The sequence below is a fragment of a genome, unplaced genomic scaffold, assembly GCF_019419815.1.
Source record: "Pyrus x bretschneideri cultivar Hongxiangsu unplaced genomic scaffold, Pyrus_bretschneideri_v1 Contig24, whole genome shotgun sequence".
In the NCBI taxonomy this organism is placed as follows: Eukaryota; Viridiplantae; Streptophyta; class Magnoliopsida; order Rosales; family Rosaceae; genus Pyrus; species Pyrus x bretschneideri.
Window position 1 is genome coordinate 4707915 of NW_025999546.1, and position 18836 is coordinate 4726750.

The 18836-nt window shown below is 34.7% G+C and overlaps 1 long non-coding RNA gene across 1 annotated transcript; it reads right to left on the reverse strand.

Annotated features, from left to right (window-relative positions):
• Positions 1-1764: 1764 nt before the first annotated feature.
• Positions 1765-5350, reverse strand: LOC125478198. The gene is made up of 2 exons (XR_007258945.1): positions 4661-5350; positions 1765-4571 (listed from the first exon to the last, which is right to left on the reverse strand). It is a non-coding gene; the product is annotated as an uncharacterized LOC125478198 (long non-coding RNA).
• Between the last annotated feature and the right edge of the window lie 13486 nt (positions 5351-18836).

Below are 18836 nucleotides of genomic sequence, written 5' to 3' on the forward strand. Positions count from 1 at the left end.
TGTGATATCCATATGATACGTGCGGAAAATCACAAATCAATGATAGAAATTGTTCGTTAAATTAATAAATTTACTTAATCCCAATACTATTAATTTCTAAGGATTTAATTGTACAAATATATATGTTCCATCCTTAACTTGCTCTAGGACTTGCTCTTTAGAGCTAGAGTTTTCAAAATTGAAGTAGTAAATGATTAATTTTAATGTCATTTTTAAAAATTTTTTTTTTGCTAGGTTTGTCCTTGGTGGGAATTGGAAAAATAAATTAAAATGCCATTAAAACAGTATCATATGAAAAGCAAGATCCTCTCCAAAGCTTAGGAGACTGAGCCTCTTGAGCAAACTCATCAGACCGTTGAAATTTGATCCAACAACTACAAATAATGAATCATTCTAAAAGTTATAATAATTATAACCGTTGAAAGATAAGTTTACTCAGAAAACTCATCCTCCTAAACTCAGGAGAGGATTTTGATCCGAAAAGGATGGTTTCCTCCTATTATGTAATGGTAATACACGATGTTCGGATTCTTGAATCGTGATATCCAAAAAGTTATTTAAAGAATTGTGTTCATATCAATTCACATCATAGCTTCCTGTGCATGACATGATAGATAGTTAATAGATACGGGATTAGTTGGGCTTTGATTTTTTTAAAATAATTACCACATAAATGTAAAGATTATTGCACCATTACATATTTCTTTCACTGCAAAAAAAATGGTTTGAGAATAATATTAGGGAATTAATTTTCACTCTTTCTCACTTTACACACATATATAGTTTCGTAACAGTTACATTAAACAATTAAAGTAAAATTATGATCAAAATCAAAATAGAATGTGCACAAAATAAAAAGAGTGTGTTAAGAATTACTACTCTAATCTTAACCTAAAAGATAGCGTTATTTGTGGTTCGTACATGATTCGTAACAGTTCTTTTGATCAATAGAAGAGAAATTTCGATTTGACATCTCTTCCAACTTTTCTAAAAGAATCTTGCAGGATTGTTTCATTTATTTTTAAGATACTTGAATAATACTCTGCTTGTTTTAATTATATCGTAACATTTTTAATTATTCCTAAAAACAAATAACATTGTTACTATAAAGTTTAAATACGTGTACTTTCTTTCAAAATAAGGGAAGATTGATCAATAAGCTCTTATGCTAACGAAATAGCAAAAGTGTAAAATTTAAAACATACAATAACATTCAAGCGCTAACTAATTAGTAACATTCAACAGAAAAACTAATTAGTAACTTAATACGTGCTAATTACTCATTGGGGTCCATTATTGAAAATTATCTCTACGAAGATTCACTGAAATTAATCTTAACTCTTTAGTTATTAATTGAAATGTAGTTCAGTTTTTTCTGTTTAATTGTACAGATATGGCTCAACATGTATGATGGAGGGACCATGAAGAACATCAAATTGCAGATACCAACCTTTGAACCCAAACCCTACAAGGATCATGCTTGTGCACATTCCATTAGGTTAGGAGGAATGTCGGTTAGTATTACGGTCTAGTAGTATTCCTCTTCACTTGTGAGTGAGAGATCTTTGGTTCAATTTTCATCAAAGGTGAATTTAAACCACATTATTACTAGTACATTGTGAGATTAAATTCATCCCCTCCTTCTTATTATAGATAATATTGTCTATTAAAAAAATGATATGATGGAGGGATGTTACCTTAGGTGTTCTAGGCGACAAAATACGTTTGGAAATGTACATGCATTGAAACTTTTGCTTTTGAGAATTATGCAAGGAAATCTAGTCTTAATTAACACGCACAATATAACATGGTACAAGTAAATTGACATATATGCAATACGATATTGTTTGCCACTTGTTAGAGCAACTCCAGCATGGGAGCCTTTTCCCCAGGCTATTCACTATTTAATCCACCTAGTGAATAGTAACTGCCCTTAATGAACAATAACTACATTTTGCATCTCCACCGTTGCACTTGAATAGCCCTGGCAATAGGCAATAAAATAATAGGATTTTTTCACAAAACTTGTCTTAACCATTGCATCTCCGTCGTTGATTTCATTTGCTGCTGCTGCCTTTGTCTCTGCCGAAGCGGGTCGACGGAACCCTTTTGTCCTCCCCCACCGGCTTCCTCCGCCAAGCATGCATCAAATCTCACCCCAATTCCTCCCACCCTTTGCAGTGCCGAGCTTTGGAGCTCTGCTTCAGTGTGGCTCTGAAGCAGTTACCCACTGCCCAAAACATGAGTCCAGGCATGGAGACCCCCATCTCTAATGCTCTCATGGCCGCCTTGAAGCGATCTCAGGCTCACCAGCGCCCGGCTGCCCCGAACAGCAGCAGCAACCTCCGTGGCCCTCAAAAAGCGTGGAGACGTTGTCCTAATGTCAGCCCACGTCAGATTGCCTTCGGTCGCTCGGGCCGGCACAAATCGACCAGCCTAGCGCTTGAGCTTGCTCAGGCTCCTTCGCCGGCCAACGCTGGGCTTCTTCCCTCGGGCAATCCAGCCCTGTTCCGGAGCTGGTCCCTCGAGCAGGAGCTTCCGCTGGAGCTGTTCTTAGTGCCTTATTACTTTAGGCCGCAACAAGAAATATCAATAATTCCAATATTTATGATGCATGAAATGTAATTGGAACTCGTAAAGAGCCACATTGACCAGAAGTGGTAGATTGACTTTGTAATTAAGAATTTTCTTTTCGATCAGATTCTAAGTTTAAACTCTTCACTTTTTCTTAGTGTGGAATATTATTTTACTAAAAAAATGATTTGCAATGACCATGAACCAACAAAAATAAAGTTTTTATTTATAATATTATTAAAACAGTAGTAATTAGTGCTATAAGCCATTAGAAGCTCCTTTATTCTTTCTCAATGTTGGGTTCATTATAACATCTCCAATTCTACTCTTACTTCAAACTCTAAAATTTGATTTTAAAATGGTATATCCCCATAATATTCCAACTCTAAAAGTTTCCTACCTCAACCATACTCTATATTTGAAACTCTAAAATAAAATATTTCTTAATACTCTATACTTTTTGACACATCCCTATCGGATATTTAGGTGGATACTTAAACCCGAGGCTTGCTGGCCAATATTTGGAAGGTGACGAAATCATATTATGATAATTTTTGGGTAAAAGTGTGAATAAATTAAAATCGAAACCTAAAACTAATTTACGAGAATGTGCAGTGCGGGATGTATCCATATTACATAAATGTAATGTCAGAGCATAGATAAGAGGGTAATTATAGAAGAATATTCTCATCCCGACTAGGATGAATATTCTCACAAATACAAGAAATTAAATTCTCACATTTACTGGGTAAATACAAATATTCAAATGTACAGTAAACTGCAACATCTCAACTATATAAAATAGTATGCTCATCACAATAGTATAGACATAAGTCCATTCAGAAAGTAACTACATGGAACAAGTTGGGTGTTTACGCTCAAATACTACATACACATGAAGCTGGTGCTAAACGCATCACATATGAGTCTTAATTGCCTAATGCAAACCAATACATGCTAACACCTGCAATAGATCCATAGTGAGTATAATTGTGCAATGTGAACATACACTTTAGCCGATCCTAGCTCGAACGCGTACTATAGACACCGATATAAGCATGCATGATAAGCAAATAAAAATATACGTGTGATCATGCCAAAATAATTTCATACACATCAACACCCTCAAATAATACTTATAATCATAAGTAAAAGCATGATATGACGTAAAAACACATTATCCAAGCAGTTATGGAAACTACAAAATATATATATATATATATATATATATATATGCTTGAAAACAAAGTCCACTCACTAATATGTAATCAGGTCGTAGCCGCCTTACTTTCCTTGGCCTCTAAACTCTTCGGGCTAAGTTTTTCTTATATGGGAAATTATTACATGCTCATAGTTAAATTACCCAAAGTTTGTAAATACTAAGGAAAGACTTGAAAAATTATGTCTTTTGCTTGCTCAAAGTGGAGTTGAAAGTGTTAAAAACAGGGCTCACGTGCCGCCACATGCCGCCGGGAACCGCCACGCTTCAGCTATGCATGATCACGCGCTTGCATACCAAGACCGGAAGGAATATTCATTTAAGGTTAATGGAAAAAGTAATGGTTGCCTGACTTCGCCCAATTGACAGAATATATATTTCTTCATCTTCTCTGGTGAGCTGGTCAACTGCGTTTCGTCAGCTGCCTGTGTCGCCGGAAACTAGGAAATTTGCCGAAATTTTTCCAGACACGCGATGAGCTTGAAGTATTCAACCAATGACTACGAAATTCACAACCTAGGCCAATTTGAGGGTGTAGAATCCAAGCATTACCATGGTTTGGCCAAAAAATGGCAAGCCTTTAAATAGGCTAGGAAAGTTTCGGCCCGAATTTGGAAATCTCGTAACTGCAACGGGTTGCACGAAACTGAGCCTAGGGACATTGGAGAGTTGTTTGGTGGTCACGATCTTGTCTAAACTTGACGAGATCAAGTCAGAAAACCCATGTCGTTTCTCTACAAAACTTACTAGAACTGCAGTAGGTTTCCTCCTCTGCGATCTGTGTCCACAACTCACCATTTCGACAACTAATCACAAGATCTAATCTACTAAATGAGGTGCAACGATTTAAGAGGATTATAAGCTTACCTTTGCTGGGAAAACGATGAAAAGCTCGTCGGGAAGTTTGGCCTGGGCGAAGCCTTTGCTTGTACAGTTGGGTTCAGATTATCACGAATCCAAACCCATGGCTGGGTTCGACGTGACCAGGTGAGTGAAAATGTGGAGTTTTGAGCGTCAATCTGTCTGAGATGACGTCGTTTATTTGAGTTGCGGCGAGAAGAGGGAGGCCGAGATGAGAGAGAGAAAGATGAGATGGTGGAGAGAGATGTGAAGGTGGGAAGATTTCCCAAATTGTGATATTTCTTTAAATAGAAATATCTCACATAAAAGACAATGAGATATTTCTAAAACAGAAAACAGATATTCTCTGAAACAGACCCACCTTCTGTTTAGCTCAAATCATGTTCCGATCGAGCGTTCATAATAACGAGTACTACAAGATGATAAGAAAGGAGATAAAATATGAAGTGAGCTCAAATATCTATGTAGGATTTCACTTAGCCTAAAATGAGCATTTTCGTCATTTTACAGCTTCAAGGAGAAAAATACAACAAATTATAAAAAGATCGTCACACTTTTCCAACAAAAAAAAAAATTATATACTTAAAACACTTTTCCAACAAAAGAAAAAATATATACTTAAATGTAAATTTACTATACACATGACTCATCTTGAAATTTATCTTATACTAACTTCATATACTTAACTATTAAAGTTCAAAATTTGTATTATAAAGTCAAGATTAGACTTGAACTAAAGATCTCAATGAAATATTTGTAATGGTATAAAATTTTTGATAAAAAAAATTAAAATCAAATTTGTGATATGATAATAGTTATAATGTGAGAGAGATATGAAAGGAAATTAAAAAAAAACAAAAAAAGTAATATGGCAAAAATGATTAGTATAGGCATTATAAGAAAAAAATTACATAATCCAAATTATGGAGTCTGATGGTGTCTACTCCATATATGAAATAGAATAATTGATAATCCAAAAAAAATTAACATTTTTGGAATTGCGTTTAAGAGTAGGGTTGGAGGAAATTTATGCATCGAAGATCGAACTAAGGTTTTGGAGCAGAGTTGGAGATGCCTTTAGAGGAGCATGGTTATTAGTACTATCTTATATAAAAAGGCCGGAAAATAAATGTGTTTTATTGATTATGTGAAAAGTTTGCATGTATGTGAAGCTATGTCTACCTTATACATATGTTTATTCGAATATGCAAACAATAAGTCGTTGAATTTTTGGACTTTTTTACTAAATAAGGAAAAAAAAAACATATTTACTTTCCATTGCTCCGTGTATTGCCACACACCAAATTATGATGGAAATTTCGCTGACTGGTATATTAACTCAGAAAATGTAAATCGGAAAACTGATTTTTTTTAAACTTCAACGGTATGAGAGAGATTTTATTGATAATCCAAAAAAAAAAAAAGTTACACCTAATTAAGGGGACCAAAAACTTTACTCTTCGTAAAAATCATGAAAAAGAAAGGGAACATAAACGTTATCCCTCTAAAAGATAAAACAAAAAAGATACAAGAAAAAGAAAGGGGAGGGGGAGGGGACAAGAAACCTAACCTCATCTAAAGCCAAACCTAAAGGTCCAAACTTGCAAAACAATTCGAACAATTCCACAAGGTTAGGGAACAAAAAAGAGTGAGATAAATCTATATGCCAAGATACACATTAATTTGAGAAGCGGAAGCCAAGCAAGCCAACATAATCTAAAAACAAAGCAGCATGAGCAGCCGGCAGAGGGGAACCATGTCATACCAAAGTTGGAGAAGACAAACCCATGTTAGCAAAAATGGTCCGCAACAACATTTCCCTCGTGATATATGTGAGAGGCGTAAAAAGTCATTTCTCAAATGTTATCCAAACAAATAGACCGTTACGTACGAAAAGGCCAAGGAAGATCAAAATCAATCAATCGGAGAGCGAAAATAACACTTAACGAGTCATTTTCCAACCATTAACAAGTGACAACCATATAATTTGAAGATTATTGTATACACAAAGAAACAAAGTAACTAAAATAAATTATTCTAAAGCGTTGAGATAATAATATTCCCATATACAAACTTCTGGGGTGTCTTTGTCACACTAAAAGCCACATTCTAACAGAATTAAGAAATACATACTGCTTCATTCAAAATTGTTCGGAATAATTCAACTCATCATGAATAAGCTCACAGACCTTAAAATACAAGTAATTAACAAACGACTTGAAAACATTATCTTTGGACTTCACAATCAGCCTGTTATTAATGAACTTAATTGGTGTCTTGGGGCATAATTCAGTTTAAATATTTTACTAAATTATGATCGCCAACTCCTGCTTATGTATTTATCCATTTTTCTAAACACTTTAATTTCCACACCTAACCTCCTAAATTACGAATACCATTAATTATACATACATAATGTTGTATCAGTTGGTAGCCTCCCGATTAGTAAGTGGGGCATCGATTTTCTGCAAAAAAGAGATGAGTAATTTAGGAAATATTCTCTTACAAAAATTTAGGAAAATGTTAATGGAAATTTAATTGAAAACATGGTTTTATAGTACAAATGAAGATACCGCCTTTTATCTTTAACCAATCCACATATCACATTTCCAAAGTAGCCAAACACGTCCTTAATCGCACGGTTACTATTTGTCTCCCACCAATTGGGCATGACATACACGCACATTTCCAAGGCTTTAAAGGGTAATGAGAATAGTTCACGAACGCTCCTCAGTTCTCACGTGAACCATCGTCAGCTTTCACTATTTGCCAAATTTGGTTCCCAATAAAGTTCCTTTTTTGAGGGTTCCAAAACCACATGCCTTATTTCTCTCGCGCTTTTCTTTCATTTCTGGCTGGGGCCAAAACCCATGCGGTTTGTTTCCATGAGCATCCCCCAAAAAAAAAAAAAAAAAAAAAAAGTAACTACCAAAAGAGTGATGGCAACGGTGGGAGAGGAAGAGGTCAGCTTTGCACTCTCCATCTCCACCTCATCGATCATCAGTCGGTGATCTATGGCGTTTGCTCTAATACCCTCGTGAAGCAGATGGTTGAGCTCATACAAAGATCCAAATGCATTTGACGTCAAAATCGAAGCGAGAAAACATAATTGAAACCCGAAACTTCGAGTTGCGAGATTGTAAAATGCAGTTAGTGATCAGTCGGTGATTTATGGCCTTTGTTCTTGCTAGTACCCTCATGAAGAAGATGGTTGAGCTCATTCAAAGATTCAAATACATCCACGTCAATAAAACTGGAGCGAGAAAACATAATTGAAACCGATACTTTAAGTTGCGAGGGTGTAAAATGTAGTTAGTCATCGGTCGGTGATCTATGGCCTTTGCTCTAGCCAGTATCCTCATGAAGTAGATGGTTGAGACAAAGATCCAAATGCACACCACGTCAAAACCAAATCGAGAAAACATAATTGAAACCTAATACTTCAGTTGCGAGCTTGTCAAATATCGTTAGTCATCAGTCAGATGGTTGAGCTCATAGAAAGATCTAAATAGATACGACATCAAAACCGAAGTAAGAAACTTTAAGTTGTGAGGTTGTAAAATGTTGTTAGTTATTTGTCAGTGATCTATGACCTTGCCTAGTACCCTCAGCTGAACCATATTTGACTTTAATTAAAAGAAATGAAAGAGCTTGCAATATTGAAAGGATCTTTTGATATAAAAGGTTTTTAAACCTGCTTGCTAGTAGAATAAAGCTTTGAAATGAAAATGGTGCAGCTGTTGGTTTTCTAGAGAGAGATTTGTTTGATTATCTGAGTGTCTTTTTATTTTTTTTTTATTTTTTTGCCTTGGGTTCAGATATACTGAGGACAAACCACATTGTAGAAGCAAATCTACTTTTGCTGCACTTGCATGAAAAATATCTATAAGCATATAACATATAATAATGAATGTCATTTGATATCTGTAAGTCAATTATATATATGTCACTTGATGCAAGTTTAGCTTAATTTCAAAATAACCTCACAAAAAGCCATAATTTAGCCTTAGACACAAATAAGTGAAATTGTGCCAAATTTAAGCACAAACACAACGCAAATGCATAAAATTTTATTTGAAAACTATACAAAATAACTTGAAGGAGCTCAAGTATGATTAAATAATGTAGAAAGAGCTTATTTTATTTAGACAAAAAAATGGGAGAAAGCTACGTGATTTCATTTGCGATGCGACGCTGCGGCTGTATATACTATATAGTAGAGACTTGAGTGGTCCCCTTCATACAGGTTTAGATTATACTTTGTCTGTTTGCGTATACAAAGTCCCCATCAGATTAAAGAGAGGAACTTTAATATATGTATTGAGACTATATATATATATATATATATATATGTTTATATTTATATTTATATAAGGATATGAGAATGTGATGCACATGTGCTACTTGATGAGGGAAAAAAAAAAGGACAAGGTTTACATGGGCGGAACCATGAAGATATCAAAATGGTCCCGAGACTATTGTACTATTTTTTTCACACAGAAAAAATTAGAGTTATTCCTCTAATTTCCAAAGACTTATCAAGGATTTAGAGTCTCAACCAGAACCTTGTTCTTATTTTCATTATTGAGTTCCATTTGAGACTAGTGGCCCTTATGCAGTTAACCAGTGACGAATTTTGAGAGACTGTTAGGTGATCAGAAGAGGGAAAGACAGGAATTAGGCAAGGGCCATGAGAGAGTTGGTTTTTATTTTTTATTTTTGCTTGATTTTTTTATTTTTTTCTTTGAAGTCTCTTGATACAATTACTTTTACTTTTCTTTTCTTTTTTCTTATTTTATTTTGAATCTGAGTTATGATACTAGGTATCGAGTTGAGTTGAGAAAGATGATGACAAGAATGACATTATACTAAACTCAAATGTTGGTGGTCGGTAATTAGAACACGGCATATATTTATTTTTCTTAAATCAAAATAGCGTTTTAAGGTGAGACTTTTGACCTCTCCTAAGCCAAAATCCTGGCTCCGCATGACAGTTGGACAATAACTAAGAAACGAAATGTGATCGAATTTGCTGCAAACTAGTTAGGGATATATTCAACATTTATACGTATATCCTAATGTTATAAACATTCAAAAGCTGCAGGAGCAGTTCTCTTATGCTATATATACGTCAATTTTGTAAGCAGGTGCTACATGCCTTAAACAAGGCCTTAAGTTTATGGGCATTGACACTCGTGTTCAGGTAGAAGGAGATTCACGGGTTCTCAAATCGAAAAGAGATTTTTCAATGTGTTCAGAATACAGAAAGGTATGCCATAAGTTATTATATGAGCAGAGGGAAGGTTTATTTATTTATTTTTCATTTTTAAGTGTCCCGCTACTTCTATAATAACATGTGCGTATGTACCCGTGCTCTGTACACATTGAAAAGTCTCTTCTCATCAACATCATCCAAAATTCTAAAAGATGTTAGGCGCTAGGCGGGCGAGAGGTTGGGGTCTAGCACCTATGCGGCTAGGCGGATTTAAGTAAATTTATTATATGTCATATAAATAAGTGTCTGCTTATATTTAAAAAAAATACATAATTTCACTAAGATACATAAATTGCAAAATAGAATGACATATGGATATAAAGTATTAAAACATAATGAAAACATGGGAAAAAAACATATAATGTGTGGTCATCTAAATATTCAATAAGTCTCTTGAAATTTATTGAAAAATAAATAAAGTGTGAAATGAAAGTTATTTATTTTCAGTCTAAGTAAAAGTCGCAACTAGACAGGTGTTTAGGTGGGTCTGGATGGTCTAGGCGGACGCATAGGCGATCTAGGCAAACACCTAAGCAGGTCTAGGCGTCCTTTCTTATTTTCAAATGCCTAAGGGTTAATCGGTATAGTGGCCAACCATCTAGTGTCTAGGAAAGACCTAGGTGGCGCTAGATGAGATTTTTAGAACAACGACATCATCGGCGACAAGGCGCAACTTCCTTAGAGAATAAAGTCAACTATTGAAGACATCATTCAACTCAGAGAACTAATTTTCAAAAACATAATTCATGCATATTTTCCGCAAAGCAAACATGACAATCAGTTGGTCACTGAATTTGGACATCAGTATAATCATAAGTGTATATTTGGTTTTCATAATTTTTTTCATTCCATTACAAGGTATATGTATTGTTATTGTATGTCTGTAAAGATTCGTAAAGGATCATCGCTGTAATTCAAGCTTTGTTCAGAAAAGAAAATAAAAAATAGATTGACTGAATTTTTGTTAGAATGATATTTGGCTGAAGATTTAGAAGCAAAAAGCATGATTCGAATTTTTAGACTGCAATGCAAAGGAGGCTTTCACAAGCTATCTCAAATTCTTCCACCCCTTGAATTCCGAGTTTACTCATTTGTTTACTACGCTTAAAAACTAGAACGGTGGATGCACTATTGGATTTTTATGCGCTTCAAATTGTTCAATTTATTAAGTTTTTTTTTCCTCACTCAAAAGGGAACTGGCTTCGCCACGATAGTCTACTTTTTTTTAGGGGTTGGAAGATTCATAGAAGCATTTTAACATTTTCTGACCACCATCGAACTCAGGACATGCTGTATGGAATACGTATTTGTAATTCATTCTCAACTATTGAGCCACCCGTGATGATTGTTTATTAGGTTAAAAATATTCGCCTTTGTAAAACCATAAAAAGTAAGAAATATTTTATGTGTTTGTTTCAACTAAAATTGCTGATTTTCATCACAAGACTATTAGATTTATCGAATAAAAGACACTTTTTAACTCTAAATTACTTTAAAAAGAAGGGACATGTTTGAACTAGAAACATGGTGAATTGAAAAAGAAAACCTAATCATCATGGCAACACATGCGCAAGAGTATTCGATTTGAAAACTGTACTGTGAAAAAAGAAGAAAAAGATATAACTTTGCATATAAATGGGCTTGATCCAGAAAAAAAATTGGGTGAATTTTTCTCACTACTATCAAGTTTGGTAATGTATACCACCTTATTTATCATCGTTAGTTGAAATTTTCAAGGTTTGAATGTCGAATATTTGTTAAGCCCAAACCAAACAAAACTGTGCGAACAAAACCGAACCAAAACCAAATCGTTTAGTTTCATTTCGGTTCACACTATAAAATCGAAGACAAGTAAATTTCGGTTTTGATTTTAGCCCAAAACCATACCTACCCTTGTTTTTGTGGTGCTAAATTGGTGGTGTGGGTTGTTGGTCGCCTTTGCTTTCCGGGCAGCTGTAAACCTGCGACAGGTCATCCACCCCCTAGTCTTTTATGTTTTCTCTAGTAGCCATTATTGGGCCTCTATTTGTTGGGCCTATGAGGAGTATTTTTCTTTTTGGGTTGAAACCCCTTTATGTTTTTATCACAAATGATTTATGAAATTGGCCTATACTATCAAAATAATCATTAAAATTGAAAATCAATCAATGTAGTATTTAAAAATGAGTGTTGCAAATCAATGTGGTTCTTCTGTCACAATACAATTAAAAATTTTGTTACGTGCTGATGTGGCACATAACTGAGTCCCATAAACTAATTAAATATTGTCTATGTGGATTTAAAATATTTAAAAATTAAAAACATATTTGTTATAATTAAAAACTTAAAAAAAGAAAAAAGAAAAATAACTTAAAAACTATGTACTTTATCTGCTCAGCTTCTTCCACTCCCACCGTAGCCAAACACACTAGCCGCTTTGCAAACCCTCCATCTCCATTTTTCTCAACAACGAGTTTCCGGTCATCACCTTCATCAACATCGTCACCGTGATTTCAGCGTCGTTGTGCAACCAAAATTTTTCATTTTTCGAAAAAAAGGTAAAATTTGACATCTGAACCCAGAAAAATTCAAAGATTAAAACAATCCAAAAACACAAAGGGTAGATTCCAAAATCCAAAGCTTTTATGACGACTCGAGACCAGAGAGGCAAAGCCCCATTACTCAAAATCTTAATGCAAAAGCACTCCCAATCACCTCTTGCATATCCGCCCCAATCAGCACCGCTAGCTCCACCATCACCCACAATACATCCTCGCCCTCGGGTACTCTTCCCTACACAGCTCTGCCAAGTGTCGCCCAGTCCCCACCCCCAGTTGAGCCGACAGTGGTTGCGCCAACAGCCATATCTCCGTCACCCACATCAGTAGCCACAACAACGAGTTCCAAGTCGTCGCCCACTTTATCATTTTTTTTTTCTAAGTTTTTATTTTACAATATAAAAATCATTTTTTATTATTTAAATATTTTAAATTCACATATTTAATTAGATTGTGAGACCTAATTATATGCCCATAAGCACATAACATAATTTTTTACAGAATTGTGATGTAATGATTAGATTGATTTGTAACATCCATTTTCAGGGACTATATTAATCAATTTTCAATTTCAAGGATCATCTTGATGGTATAATCAATTTCAATGATCATTTGTGATAAAAAAATATCCTTTCTTTTATGTTCTGTTTTGATGTAGGATGAAATAATTATTTATGCTTTTTCTGATAAGTGGCGCTCTTTTTGTTGCCAATTCTTTCTAGCGATACGTAAGTTGTAGATGGAAGTCTTTATAGACTTCTCATCACCTCATGTTTTTGACATAATATTTTGTAATATTGGTACGAGAATTAACATTAAACTGTAAGGTGGCAAATAGTGTATGGTGTGGACAGATTTGTCAATGTACCGAGGAACATCAAGTGTCATAATACAAGTGATTGGATACTTAGAAAAAAAAATTCAACCACTTATATTATAACACTTAGTATGGTATACAAGGCTGTGTTTCCAGCACATTAATAAATTCTTTACAAAGGATCCCACTTCGAAGGAGTTTCTTAGCATTTCTCAAAAAAAAAAAAAAAAATTGTCATTTCGGGTTGGATTGAATGATTATTCATTGAGCATTGAGCATTGATCGAGCAACACTAGCTTAATCAAATATCTTAATGCATTTTGTGCCATAAATTTTAACAATATTAAAGAATAAAATAGTAATTTCAACAAGGAAAATAAAATCAATCAAAGTAGTACTACTTGTAACATTTATAATATTATGCATATATGGATAATGGTCCCCTTGTTGTGTTACCACAAGCTTTTGTTTTTGGTTTTGGTCTGTTTGGAGTGGTAAAAGTTTCAAAATAAATGAACAAATAATAGGAAACTTGGGTTTGGACAAAATTTATTTTAACCAAAAACCATGTTATAATTTTATTTAATTAAAAAGACTTAAATTTTAATGAAAAACCCTTAAACTTTCTTAAAAATGACAAATTTTTTTTTAATGAAAAATACATAATTTTAATATTAAAAAAAAAAACAAACACTGATGTGCGAGGCCCGCGCATCATCACACGTACTGTTTATGAAACTTGCTACACTGTTTATGAAACTTAACGGTACTACACTTTTTATGAAACTTACTACATTGTTTATCAAATTAATAGTACTACATTGTTTATGAAACTTAACTGTACTACACTGTTTATGAAATTTACTACACTGTTTATGAAACTTACTACATTGTTTATAAAATTTAACGGTACTACATTGTTTATGAAACTCAACGGTACTACATTATTTATGAAACTTAATGCGCGCTGGGAACACATGTTTATATTTTTTGTTTTTTTTTTCTTTTTATCCTTATCATTAAATAAATTAATTAGATGATTTTTTATTAAAATGTAAAGTTTTGAATCCGTATTTTCCTTAAATGATATACTAAAAGGATGAAAATAAAAAGGTAAATTAACCTTTTTAACCCCGAATTCATAATCTATAATTAACTTGTTTGTAAGTGAGATGTTTTAGATTTGAATCTCATAGATGATGAGTTTGAAATTAATTTATTTCATCCACCTCTTAGTATATCGTGATATTAGAACATCTAAGAAATGGTAATTGAAATGTTAATGGAAAAAAATAAAATGAAAAGGAAAGGTCGGAAGATGAAGTTAAATTACAGAAAGGGGACAAAGTTAGAAAGCAAGAGAAATGGGACAATGTTAATGTCCCCTTCCGTTGTCCATGAAATGTCTCACTCCAGGTTTATGAGGCAAATAGTTGTTATCGCTAAGCTACAATATTATGTATGATATTATGGAGCAAATAGTTGCATGAATGATTCATATGGGTCCTTCGCAGATCAACGAGATCTAGGAAGATAGTGAGATGTAGCACTTTCGTGGATGTACCCGAGTGACTAGGTGGTACTTTACTTTATACTAATTTTTATATAAATTGTTTGATAATCCTTTATTTTATATTTTTTATTGAAAATTAAGTGCAATTATTAAATAAGATTTTAATTATCAAAAAAGTGAAAAGTGAAAACCAAGTAAAACAAGAAAAGCACCTTTGCGGCTTTGCCTATTAACTAAGTAATGAGAATGAAAGGCTCGTCTTTTTTTTTCTTTTTCTTTTTTTTTTTGTCAAAAACATGAAAACTCAATGAATAAGAAATGCCCAATACAATTACATCAAACTAATTCAATAAAGTGGCGATGGCCAAAGCCTATTCAGCAAAAAGACAGAAAATAAAAAAGGATTCCTAATCCTTAACCCGCAAAAGCCGACATGTGCTGCCGCTATCATCTCGCCATCGGTCAAAATGGTAGCCGTCCTAAGAAAACCAACTCTACGTTGAAGAAAGTATCGCAGTGCAAAGTAATTCAACCCGCAAAAAAAAAAAAAAAAAAAAAAAAAAAAGTAATTCAACCCGCAATAAAGAAAAATTCCAAACCAAATTTCACCGCAAAAACTGCTACACGGAAAAGAGTCAACAAATCTAAAACGCGGGGAAACGGCAAAGATCGCTAAAAAAATTACAAAAAAAAAAAAAAAACTGAGAAATAAAGATGTGACTTCTCAAACGGATAACTAGGGACGTCGGAAGAGCAATACAAAGACATAACTAGAAAGAACAGGAAAAAGTAGAGAAATCATTAAAAAAGGAAGTTGCCGCGATCTCAACCAAAGGAACGAGTCCTGCGACGCTGAAATGGGGCTTTAGATTTGGTGCGGTAAGGTATCGTTTGGTATGCAGACGGGACGGGACGGGACAGGACGGAACGGAATGGAGCAGGAGCAAAGATGTTCTCGGATGGAAACAAGGAGGGAGAAGGAGACGGAGAGGTTATAATTTTGTGTTCCACGAATGTGGAACGAGTTGTTCCAGGGGGTGAGGTGGAACGAAAATTCACCCAAAACTCATCCCGTGGAACAGCTCGTTCCACCCGTTTTAGGTGCACCAAACGTGGGACGGAACGCCTTGTTCTACTCTGTTCCGTCCCGTCCCACATACCAAACGATACCTAAATGAAAGGCTCCTCCTAAGAGTGGGCCACAATGATGGGGGCAACCCTACAATATTGTGTAATATCATTTTAGCAAGATTTACTTTTAAGAATCATCTCTTTAAAAAAAAAAAAGCAAAACGGAAATGATTAGATCATTTTAGGGTTATCGTCTCAATATGATCACATAATGTTCACCGGAATATTATTTTTTACTTTATTTTAAATTTAGTACTATTATTGCGAATTAGTATTACGATCTGATGGTTGAAAGTGAGAGGTCTTAAGTTCGAATATCGTGGATGGCAAATTTGATATCAAATTAGGCTGCTCATTGTGTGGTTTAGCCGAACTCCTTCTCCCTTTAGTGAAAAAATATCGATGTACTAAAAAAAAAATACTATTATTAGGGGAGAGGGTTCAACATTATAATAATTTAGGAAAAAGTTGAGTTTCGAATCCGGAATGTATGGGTAAAAACTCAACTCACTACGATATTAGACTACATGCAAAATACCGGAAACATTATGTTCATCAACTTTTTTGTTTAAAATTATATGATAAAATGTTTTCCTATTTGGTAGTTGTTTTTAAAAGATATACGTTATTTTCATCAAATTGCATTGATGATTGAGGTTACACGAATACTTTTGAGTTTAGTTTAAATATCAAATCTAAATTAAATGCTATATTTTTTTAGTTTAATACTAGTTGAACTAATTTGTTTGTTAAGACAGAAATATCCAACTCAACCATCAAAACCATATTAAGTCATTACATTCGAATGGTAACATGCATACGTAACATAATACTTGTTCACCAAAAAAAAAATAAATAAATAAACATAATACATTAAAAAAACAAAAGAAATCACTACGTCCTAAGCTCTTCCTCAGGACATTCTAAATTCCTAAGCTCTAAAATAATAAACCTCAGACCTTGACACGCTTACTAAAACCATAAAGGTGCGTTTGTTATACCGGACTATCTCAAACTGAATTAACTTCAAAAACTAAGCTAGACTGGCTTGGACTAGATTAAGCTGGACTAACTTAATGAAACTTTGTTTACTAGCGAGGACCCAGGTGAGCTCGAAGGTGAACGGACGACGGCGAGAGTAGAGAGAGCAGAGAGGAGATAGTGCACAACTTGATCCTGGGTTCTTTGAGATTCAAAACAAGAAGACGAAGAGTTAGATATTCTGGGTTCTCTACAATTCGAAATGAACGGACGAAGAGTTGGTGATTCTGGGTTCTGGGTTTTGGGTTCTTCACTATTCGAAACGAGCAGATGAAGAGTTGGTGATTCTTGATTCTCCACGATTCGAAACGAGTTGACTTGATTATGGATTCTAGGTTCTCTGTGGTTTTGGGTTGGTGGGTTTAGGCGATGTTGATGTCTTAGCAATCCCATGGAATTCAGGGGGCCTTGCTAAGCCCTCCTAGGGAAGGAGATAGTCCACTCGAGTCCCGCTTTATTCCATTAAACTTAGTCCCTGTAAGTAACAAACACGGGACTATACTAACGTATGGTCTAGTCCAATCCAGTTCAGTAAGGGTTAACGTGCCCAAACAAACGCATCCTAAAAGTCAACCCAAGAACCCAACAAATTTTTTAAAATCTTAAAAGAAATTAGCTTGCGTTCGAGAAAATAATCTCATTTAGTAATAGCCTGTCATGCAATAAAGCTTCTATCGACCCTAAATATTTTGTTGAACTTACTATACTTTTCCTTAAACTAAGTGTTTATTCTTGAAAAATACAATTAAATTGGTATGATCTGAATTCTCTAAAGAAAAAGTCCCTCCTTTTAAGTTTTCATGTAGTTAATAATTAATCAATACATAATGTAGAAAGCATTCACAATGTACTATTCAATCAGATAAAATGTTGAACCCTAATTTTGTGTGTTAAAGATAAGTGGGATCGACACTCTGATAAAGAGTGGAGTCCTTGCATCTTTCCCTCTCCAATCAAAGTGGAAATCTGACAAAAATGGGCCCTTGTTAAAGATGTCCCTTTCTCTCCATCATTATTTGACAAGAAAAATTTGAATACCTGTTGTATGCAAGTGATCGAACGGTCGATGCACGTCCACAAACACAGCTGTTAATTTTCTGCACTACTGTTGAGCAGTTGCAGAGCTGATTTGGCTTCACGGGAAGAGAGGCCATGCACAAAGGGGTAATTACACACTGAGGTTTGTGGTCACTTTCAAAAGGACCGTGTGGTTGAAAATTTTTGTCCAAGCGAATTGACCAGAAAATATAAAATAAAATAAAAAAAAGTAAAAAAAGAAAGAAAAAAAGAAAAGAAAAAGAGAACACCAAAAATCAACTAATTAACACCGGTGCTATGTTTGCTAAAGAGTCTTCGATGCTTAAGACAACAAGAGGTTTAGGCAAAACTGAAAAGTTCATAGAGTTCTCAATTACCAGATTTAGTGAGTGACTATTTATATAGCAGAAGTTCAACAATGTATGCTATGCTAGCCGACGTGTGGATGCGGTGTCCTCTGCCCGTGGAGAAATATTTTCTTTGGTGGATGCCTAGGAGACATCCAAAGGTCTTTTACTTTATCCTGAACTATACATGTAGTAGGTAGCCTTTAAGATGGAGTTGTGTAGGGAAGAGAGACCATATGGACACTATAAGGAGCCTTGCACTGGTTGTTTGGGTGCCCTACGGATAGAACTGAGATATGGTAGTTGCCCACTCCCCTCGGGAGAGGAGTGGTGTCTTGCTTGTGAGCCATGTGTTGATAGAGTTCTTGGCAAGTGATGTCTTGGGGCCTGATTATTGTTGTGGGCTTTCGACGTCTTCATTTCGCTGATCTGCTTAGCCCATTAAGGTTGATATTGTGGTATGCTCATGTTGTAGAGGGTCAC